The 11,219-nt window shown below is 32.5% G+C and overlaps 1 long non-coding RNA gene across 1 annotated transcript; it reads left to right on the top strand.

Moving 5' to 3' along the window:
- Positions 1–363: 363 nt before the first annotated feature.
- On the top strand, positions 364–4,545 carry LOC143227016 (uncharacterized). The gene is made up of 4 exons (XR_013014827.1): positions 364–522; positions 1,169–1,295; positions 3,942–4,032; positions 4,292–4,545. It is a non-coding gene; the product is annotated as an uncharacterized LOC143227016 (long non-coding RNA).
- Positions 4,546–11,219: the final 6,674 nt, after the last annotated feature.

Below are 11,219 nucleotides of genomic sequence, written 5' to 3'. Positions count from 1 at the left end.
TGATTTTAAATGTAGTTTTGCCATGAAATGTTCTTTTGAGGAAAGTTAATTTTACACTAAGAAATAAATCTAAAGAAATTAGAACGAGTTATTCTTTTTGAATGGTAAACAGTTACAGATCTTAGATTATAAATTCCCTATTGTTGAGTATTTATTACAAATCCCCAACGAGACGACGAACACACAGACGTGCAATGTTTAAGAACTTAATATATCGGTTATGAGGCACTTTACCTACAAACAGTAAATGTTGTTTGTTGACTGACATATTTGTAATTGGTGATTACGAGGGGCGTGGTTTAGCATTCAGACAGTCACGAGCACATTGGGCAACCAACGAAAAGGCGTTTGGTCGCGTGGGGTAAAGTACTATTTTATTGCTATAAAAGGCTTCAGACTATTGGAAACTAAATAATAGAGCGGTGATATAAGAAGGAAAAGTAATATCCAGTCAAGCACTTTTCCCAGAAATATCCAGTCAAGCACTTTTCTCAGGTGATTTCCCATACGTCAGTTCTAAAGGTAAGGAAAATGTATTTTACCTCAGATTACTCATTTGACAAAACTACCCAAAACTAGGACAATAAAATAACATAGAATGTGAAATGTTTTTACATTATAAATAATTATTCCTTCTTTATTATATGATATAGTCTGTATCCATTTCTTTTGGTTTTTCATGAAAAAACTTTATTGTATTTCGTAACATAATCCAAACTAATTATTTCCTGTAGAAACAAATTCAAATTACTGTATTTTCCCTAGTAAATAGTAATCCGAGGGTCGCAGGTTCGAATCCCTGTAACACCAAATATGCTTGCCCTTTCAGCTGTTGGGGCTTTATAATATACGGTCAATCCCACTATTCGTTGGTAAAAGAGTAGCCCAAGAGTTGGCGGTGGGTGGTGATGACTAGCTGCCTTCCCTCTAGTCTTACACTGCTAAATTAAGGACGGCTAGCACAGATAGGCCTCGTGTAGCTTTGCGCGAAATTCAAAAACAAACAAACTAGTAAATAGTAAACAGACTAATAGACAACTTTGTTACTTCTGTATTAAATTATTATAAAAATACCAATGTACTTCTGTACCATATTATTATAATAATGTCAATGGACAGTTCCGTTACTTTGTGTAATTAACTAACTCACTATTATTTATTATTTCAGATGCAGGTAGCTTTCCGACAGCTTATGATTGTTATGGCTGTATGTATGTTGTTCACTCAATTGATGGCTCAACAATTTTACACTAACGGCCGTTATGGACGAAGAGATGTAATGCCTTCTTTTGCCGGTAGGTGATATTGTCCACATAACTGTTTTTTACTTTAAGTTTTACAAACAAAGACTCGATAGTTGTTAAACAGAGTATTAAACGCATTTTACGAGAGTAGAATCTGTTTTATCAATTTGATTATTTGAAATACGTTAAGTACTTTTTCTTTTGTCATATTTGGATAAAGGTTTAATGAAAACTCTCTTTGTGTTAAGTTACTACGAGTAAAAAATATGAACATTTGCAAGAGAAAGCAACAAATATAAAATAATTATTTTGCTCCTATTTTCGGAGAATACTAAAACATGAATCATTGATTTCTTCATCTTTCGCCAGAGGGCAGATGCATCTAAGAGTAAAACGCAATAAAAGGTATGATTAACATCACTCATAATTGAAAGATAGGTTTTATATTAATTTTCCTCCAGGTTTCAAGTAGTATTAGAAAATAAGTACTAATAGAAAAACAAAATATTGAAAGATACTCTTAGAGTATCTAAGTAGTATAATTACGTTTCATATCTGTATCCTAGCACAGTTCGTATTGTGAGATAGATATATCATGATATAGATAACACAGTTCATAACATAGCACAAATGTTATCAGATAGATTATATAATGTTACTTCTATAACACCTGTTTCATACCAAAGATAATGTTAGTTTATATAGTGACACTTGTTAGCTAACTTAACTGGTTTATCCAGGATGCTCTGATAGGACAGTAAGTGAGTATCAAGATAGATGACTAGTAGTTTGCAAAATGAGATAAACATTCAACATTTTATACTGAAATCTTTACATATTTCTAAAAGTGTTTTTGATGCATGAAAAAGTCGCAATATTTTGTTTTTTTTCAATCTTATTTTTTCTGAAATCATTTGATGGAGGATTTGATATATTGATATATTGCAAAATCATTAGAACTTCATTTTGAGCATAGTACTGACAAATTTTCACTCGTTATGATTGTGCAGTGAGTTTTCTGCAGAGAATGTTTGACTTGTTGCACTATCTGTGAGGGCTGTGCACTGTGATTTGTGATAGATTTGGGTCACACAACGCAGGGATTTGTAATAACGCAGTATTCCCTAGCAATGTCAATTTTGTACTCTACAGGAAACCACAACGAATCAGGTTATGTGTATTTCCCGTGTATCTGCTGTAAAATAATTTAGTGTAAAAGGCTTTTCGAAAATTATATAATATTTCTTGGAAATATAAATACTGTATTTCACAGCAAACCATGTGTATTTCCAGTATATCTGCTATAATATAATTTTTGTGGTTACTACTGTCATCATGATATGTTCAATACGACTCCATTTATTATAACGTATAACAGAAAACATACTCAAAAGTTCTTTAAAATTTCGATATTGTTTTACTATTATTTTGATTCTGTGGATCATTTCACATCATTTGTTGCAATATATTGTTTAACTAACTTGTCACTAATTTTATTATTATATTAGTTTATAAGCAAGCAAATAAAAATGCTGTGTTTTATCTGTTAAAGTAACTGACAAGTTTCATTTTTATCAATTAGTCGATTGAGCATATCTGTCGTTTGCCACGTTTTTTATGGATTAAGCCTACTTGTAACACGCCTGATTATTGGTTGATCGGACCTACTTTTTTATGTCAGGTTTGCCTGATATATATTTTATAGATTGGGTCTAGTTGTAGGTTCTCCGACCCTACGTCGATTAAGCCTACTTGTGATCTGCTTGATTATTTGTCATTTAGGCTTATTTGTGGTTTGCCTGAATCTGTCGATTAAATTTACTTGTAATTTGTATGATTCTTTATCTGTTAGGGTTACTTGTCGTTTACTTGAATGATATTATTTTCTTGGCACTTGTATATAATGTTAAAATAACAAATAAATAAATAACAAACAACATTTCTAAAATGTGGACTCTACATATTTTGATTTGATGATTACGTTGTAAGCGTAAAACAATTCCACATTTTTATAAATGTTTTCAATTGTGTATTAATTTTGTTTTATTTATTCATTATTGCCTAATTGTTGATTAGATGAACTTGTGGTTTGCCTGATTTTTGTTTATCGATTAGATCTACTTGTAGCTTGCCTAAGCTGATTAGGCCTGGTTCTTTGTATGGTAGATTTGATTGTGGTTTAACTCAGTGTTATTTTTTGCAAGTGAAAATATGAATCTATAACTGTATTTTCATTAACAGTAGGTAAATCATACGTTTCAAAACACAGAAAAAGTTATTTTATCACTTAATTGTAATGTGGTGTTTTTGTAGTCAAGAAAAAATATTTGTAAAAATCTTAAGTTAGTTTAAATCATTATGTATAAATATATTACCTAGGATTGAGATATATTACCTAGGATTGAGATATATTACCTAGGGTTGAGATATATTACCTAGGGTTGAGATATATTACCTAGGATTGCTGCACTCAGGAGGAGTACAAACATTAACTTATCTAAAATTAAATACAGGAATACATACATCAGGGAGAATTATTAATGTATTCTACAGAAACTGTATGTAATAAACACTATTAGGTTTCTTATCGACTCAGCTAGTTATAGAAACACTATTATAATTATTCCAGCTGAATTAGAAAATATTTTGCATACTGTTTCTAAACATTAATAGAATTAGGAAACATTTATATTTCAGAAAGTTCTCGGGAAATGGCTTTGACGTTCTTTGGAGACAATAGTGTCCGTTGTTTTTATACTGGCTACTCGGACTATTACAGGTGTGGAAGGTGAGTTGTATGATACAAAGCAAGAGCTGAAGTGTAGAAAGTTTCTCACTACATCTTGTGTTATTACAACAATATAGTGAATAACACATTCTTTATTGTGTTATGTTATCTCAAAAACTAGAGGTAAATATTAGACAGTAGCAGCTCTTAATATAATAATACGCAATATATTATTTAGTACAAATGTTACATTGTTTTGTTTCATTTTGTACTGTGGTAAGATTTTTCATTTAAAAGTGTTTTCTGTATTTTTCTACAGAATGGAAGAGAATCAGATATCAAAAACAACTGAATAATGCAGTGACAGCATCAATGTGTACGACTGATTCAGAAACATGTTTTACTCCTAAAAGACAAGATTTTTGTGAGGCCAACTCTCATCTTACTTTTCATGTGCAGAAATGTAACATTTGGGTTAATAAAACTTCTGTTCTTACTTTCATGTGCAGAAATGTAACATTTAGGTTAATAACACTTCTGTGCAGTTTCAAAAAATAAACCGGTAGAAATGTATGCATTTACAACCCATACCATTCAGTGCCTTAAACTATTGATACACATTTAACACCAAACGTAATCATAAAACTCTTTAAAACATGTTACTATGTTGCTTCTTTTCAAAGTTATGTTTTCATACTCGTACAGAGAATCTGAGTAAACGCCACCATGATGTGTTTATTTACAGAGAATCTGAGTAAACGCCACCATGATGTGTTTATTTACAGAGAATCTGAGTAAACACCACCATGATGTGTTTATTTACAGAGAATCTGAGTAAACACCACCATGATGTGTTTATTTACAGAGAATCTGAGTAAACGCCACCATGATGTGTTTATTTACAGAGAATCTGAGTAAACACCACCATGATGTGTTTATTTACAGAGAATCTGAGTAAACACCACCATGATGTGTTTATTTACAGAGAATCTGAGTAAACACCACCATGATGTGTTTATTTACAGAGAATCTGAGTAAACACCACCATGATGTGTTTACTTACACAAATGATTTGAAAGTTTTGGTTGTAACGTCGTTTACCAAAGATCATTTTTATTCCATATAAAAAAATAAACTATATAATTCTTATGATAATTTCTTTAAACTTCAGATTATGTCATGGTTGTGTATCCGACACCAGAGACCCAGTTATTATAAACACCCCTTACTATGAATTACAGAATCTGTTATTTTATCGAAACCAGCTAGCTTCATATGAACTGTTAAACAAGCTATTCTCAAAACAAGAACTGTTATACAATGGGATACAGAGAAAATAAACGTCCCTTCCCCTCAGTGTTCTATTTCAATCAGAGTGAATACTTATTGTCAGGTTATCTTCAGCAGAGGATATAATATCGCTAAAGATAAACACTTGATGGAACAATCTATATCACATCTAACTTAGTGTTAGAACAGTTATTATAACATAATGTTAGGACAGTTGAAATTACAGTGTTAGGACATAGCTTTATAACCATTAGATATTACTTACCTATTTTGTTGTAGTTACCATGGTGTTAGGACATAGCTTTATAACCATTAGATATTACTTACCTACTATGCTATAGTTACTACGGTGTTTAAGACACAGCTCTATAACCATCAGATATTAGTTACCTACATTGTTGTAGTTACTGTGGTGTTAGGACACAGCTCTATAATCATCAGATATTAGTTACCTACATTGTTGTAGTTACTGTGGTGTTAGGACACAGCTCTATAACCTTCAGATATTAGTTACCTACATTGTTGTAGTTACTGTGGTGTTAGGACACAGCTCTACAACCATCAGATATTAGTTACCTACATTGTTGTAGTTACTGTGGTGTTAGGACACAGCTCTAAAACCATCAGATATTACTTACCTACATTGTTGTAGTTACTGTGGTGTTAGGACACAGCTCTATAATCATCAGATGTTAGTTACCTACATTATTGTAGTTACTGTGGTGTTAGGACACAGCTCTATAATCATCAGATATTAGTTACCTACATTATTGTAGTTACTATGGTGTTAGGACACAGCTCTGTGACCTTTAGTTACTTACTTTGTTGTAGTTACTATGGTATTAGGACACAGCTCTATAACCATCAGATATTAGTTACCTACATTGTTGTAGTTACTGTGGTGTTAGGACACAGCTCTATAACCATCAGATATTAATTACCTACATTATTGTAGTTACTATGTTGTTAAGACACAGCTCTATAACCATCAGATAGTAGTTACCTACATTGTTGTAGTTACTATGGTGTTAGGACACAGCTCTATGACCATCAGATATTAGTTACCTACATTGTTGTAGTTACTATGGTGTTAGGACACAGCTCTATAACCATCAGATATTAGTTACCTACTATGCTGTAGTTACTAGTTAGGACACAGCTCTATAACCATCAGATAGTCACCTACTCGTTGTAGTTACAGTGTTGGGCACACATTAGGTATTATGTAATTATATTAATAGATATTGTATTCTATGGATGCATTATTTAAATGATTGTTATTGTGTACATTTTAGACGTTGAATAAGTTGAAGGTACGACACGGCATGTCCAGGTGGTTAAGACACTCGACTCGTAATCCGAGGGTCGCGGGTTCGAATACTCGTCACACCAAACATGCACGCCCTTTAAGCCGTTGGGGCTTTATAGTGTGTCGGTCAATCTCGCTATTCTTTGATAAAAGAGTAGCCCAAGAATTGGCGGTGGGTGGTGATGACTATTTACCTTCCTTGTAGTCTTTCACTGCTAAATTAGGGACGGCTAGCCGTTGTATAGGTTTGGGCGAAATTTAGAACAAAACCAAAAGTGGAAGGTAACATCTACTGTTTTTGTTTTTTGTGATATTACTTAAGTAGTTGAGTTCTGTTGTACGAAATGTTTGAAAGAATTACTTTATAACAGAATGTATGTGAGCTAATGTTGAAAATTACGAGAGAATGTAGGTGGGTTAATGATATCCTGTACTTTCTGGTAGAATGCACGCGGGTTAATAATAACCATTAATATCTTAGTTTAGTATAATGTAATTATAATTATGACATGATATATCCATGTATCAAGTAAGTAACATGTTTTGCTGTTTTTAATACATGGTGGATATAAAATGTAAATAGATATATTGTTAGTGTAAAAATGTTTAAAACCTTGTCATTTTTCTTGCACGAAAGTGGAATATTCAGTTTTGGAATATTTCGTCATCTATTGAGAGATAAAGTAGTGTTTGCTTTTTAAACCAGTAATTTTATTTCGTTTAACCTTGAAAGGCTAGAGCCACCTTTATACACAAACACAAAGAAATGTTTCAATGTATATTCAATAACTAATCTATCATAATAAATTTGATTTTCATACATCAACAGTATTCTATAAGAAATATTCATATATATATTTACAGGAAAACTATAATTAACAGGAATATTTTGTCCATAACATTAGAAGTACTTTGTCAATCCATATCTTCTTGGCAGAACAAACCTTTCTGTAAAAAGACAGGAACCACCAGATGCTTGCAAGTCGAGGATGCACGTGGCTTAGTTATTACACTGAATATCTCTGATGGCTCGATCGATGGCCTCACTTTCTTCAACCATCGTTAATTTTAACTATCTGGAGACGGAATTTTGTCTACTTTCCCTCGTTGCTTGACGGAGAAAGGGGTTACGGACTAGTTAGTGTAGATTAATTGAGATAAGTCAATAGAAGGACTTACGTCAATAATAGAAGAGAAGTAGATATCACTGACACTACGTTTCATTCGTAGGTCCGTAAACAGATGATTCTCATCAAAGGTACTTTGCAGGCCGTAACCTGTTTTTATATTCTTTATGGCGGAATTCATCTTTCTAGCATGGATTTTTGTCGCTAGGAGAGTTTTTATCAGGTTTTACACCATTTTTTCCCGCCCTTTGTGTAACGTTGTGTAGATCTCTGTTACAAATATTTCAAACTTCTTTCTTGTTGCTACGAACTATTTTTTCTTCATGAATTTTAGCAAAAAAAGAGAGATAAAGTTAGCCACATGTAAGATCCATCAATATGATACGAATAATAAACAATACATAGGTAAAAACGGCCCATCAACATGATACGAATAATAAACAATATATATGCAAAAACGGCCCATCAACATGATACGAATAATAAACAATACATATGTAAAAACGGCCCATCAACATGATACGAATAATAAACTATACATATGTAAAAACGGCCCATTAACATGATACGAATAATAAAAAATACATAGGTAAAATCGGCCCATCAACATGATACGAATAATAAACAATACATATGTAAAAACGGCCCATCAATATGATACGAATAATAAACAATACATATGTAAAAACGGCCCATCAACATGATACGAATAATAAACAATACATATGTAAAAACGGCCCGTCAACATGATACGAATAATAAACAATACATATGTAAAAACGGCCCATCACATGATACGAATAATAAACAATACCTAGGTAAAAACGGCCCATCAACATGATACGAATAATAAACAATACATATGTAAAACGGCCCATCAACATGATACGAATAATAAACAATACATAGGTAAAACGGCCCATCAACATGATACGAATAATAAACAATATATATGCAAAACGGCCCATCAACATGATACGAATAATAAACTATACATATGTAAAACGGCCCATTAACATGATACGAATAATAAAAAATACATAGGTAAAAACGGCCCATCAACATGATACGAATAATAAACAATACATATGTAAAAACGGCCCATCAACATGATACCAATAATAAAGAATACATATGCAAAAACGGCCCATCACATGATACGAATAATAAACAATACATAGGTAAAAACGGCCCATCAACATGATACGAATAATAAACAATACATATGTAAAAACGGTCCATCAACATGATACGAATAATAAACAATACATGTGTAAAAACGGCCCATCAACATGATACGAATAATAAACAATATATATGTAAAAACGGCTCGTTCGAGTTGAGAAAATGTTTATTTAGAGGAGCGAATAACGTTTCGACCTTCTTCGGTCATCGTCAGGTTCACAAAGAAAGAAAGAGGTAACTGACCGATAGCTGACCAGATGTTTGAAGGGAGTTGTGTAACTGAGTGTAGGAATGTAGAGGGCGTGCTTGATGTTTGATTATACTTATTAATACAGGTATAAAGGCGTTCCTTTGTATTGGTTTATTTTGGGCTTGAGTTGTTGTATAAGTAAGGCTTCTTTAATTTTGTGCCTGGTATTTGAATAAATTTGGTGTTAACTGTAGTGTCATATTTTGTTACTAGTTTTTACCAAATGTCGATTATTTTCCTGCTGATGTCGGGAATATATAGTATGCAGCAGTATATGGTTTCGTGATTTTTTTATTCGTGAGTTATGTTTACTTTTGTTTTTTGATTTTGCTTTCTGTCTAGGTGTGTGCGTATAATGTTTTCTACGGTTTGTGAAGGAAACGTATTGATGTTGATGAAGTATTGTTTTATTTTGTCTAATTCATCATTAATTTTATCTGATGAACATAGATTTATGGTTGTGTTTATTTGGTTTCTTAGTATGTTGAGTTTTTGTTTTGTTTCATGTGCTGAGTCCCAAGGAGTGTATAGTCCAGTATGGGTGATTTTTCGGTGGATTTCTGTTTTATATTGTATATCGGTTCTTGTAATTTTGAGGTTAAGAAATGATATTTGATTGCTTTCTTCCTGTTCACATGTGAAGTTAATTTTGGGATGTATAGAGTTAATGTGATTGAAAAAATTAAGTGTGTGTTCTGTAGATGTGAATCCCGCAACCGTGTCATCTACATATCTGAACCAGTATAGTGGTGGATGTAATGCTGTGTTAATTGCTTGTGTTTCAACTTGTGTCATAAAAATATTGGCTAAAATTGGTGACACTGGGTTGCCCATGCTTAGGTCATTTGTTTGTATATAGTTGTGGTTTTTGAACATGAAGTTTGTTTTCATCGTGGTGAATTATATGAGGGTTGCTAATTGGTTGCTGGGAATGTCTATAGATGGGTTATGGTCTTGGATATAGAGTTCTAAGGTTATCTTGCAGGCTTTAGCGTTTGGGACTTCTGTAAAGAATGATATAACATTGAAACTGGCCATTAACGCTTTATGATTAAGTTGATTAAGGTTAGACTTGAAATTAAAAGAGAATGAGCTGACTTATGTTACATATTTGGAGAATGCCCATGCTATGTATTTACCAAGATTGTAATTAAACGATTCATATGTGGACATTATTGGTTGTAATGGACAATCTGGTTTATGAGGTTTAGGGATGCCGTATATTTGTGGTGTGTGTGAGTCGGTTTTACGTAGGTAGGAATAAAGTGTTTGTGACATTGTGTTGGCTTTTTTCATTTTTAGTAGTATTTTGTTTAATTGCGTTTCGTGTGTTTTTGTTGGATTTGTGTGTATTGGTTTACATTTGTTTGTTTCTAATAGGATGTTCTTCATTTTTTGGATGTATTCATTCGTGTTCATTATGACTATAGCGTTACCTTTATCTGCTTTTAGAATTTTTATGTTTTTGTCTTGTTTTAGGTTTTTAATGGAATTAATGTTTCTTTCTGTAAGATTGTTTTTAGCTTTCTGTTTCGTGAAATTATGTTGATCGTTTTGTGAGAAAATTCTTTGAAAAAATCGTTTAAGATGTTGTTTTTAGGTGTTTCTGGAAAATATAAATTTTTAATTTTTTCGGGGAAGTTTGTTGGATGTCAATAGAATTGCCCAAGTTGTTTTCTTTCTGTTGGTTGTTTTCTTGTTGTTTTTGTTTTCTGTAAAAAGTATCACAAGTCTCCTGGCTAGATCTTCTAAACATGTTTTAATTTCTAAGGTTGCAATGTACCTAGGTGCTATTGTGAAGTTGAGTCCTTTGTTAAGTAGATGTATCTCGTCTGCACTTAATTGTCTGTCGGATCTGTTAATTTTGAGGTTAGTCAACGGTTTGTCGTGTTGATGTCTTTTCTGTTGTTTGCAATTTGTAGTTTTTCTAGTTTTTTGTTGTGGCAGATCTTTTTGTCTCTGTCGTTCTTAGTATTGATTTGGTTTATGTTTCGTTGTACAAGTCCGTAAATCTCTGGTTTAATGCAGCATGCCAGTTGAAGGTCTAGGTTCATTTTTTGTTTTTGTAAGTCATGCAGTTCTTTGT

This window comes from Tachypleus tridentatus, chromosome 9, assembly GCF_004210375.1.
Source record: "Tachypleus tridentatus isolate NWPU-2018 chromosome 9, ASM421037v1, whole genome shotgun sequence".
Classification (NCBI taxonomy): Eukaryota; Metazoa; Arthropoda; class Merostomata; order Xiphosura; family Limulidae; genus Tachypleus; species Tachypleus tridentatus.
The sequence above is the reverse complement of the archived record's forward strand: the minus strand, read 5'-3'. Positions and strand labels throughout refer to the sequence as shown.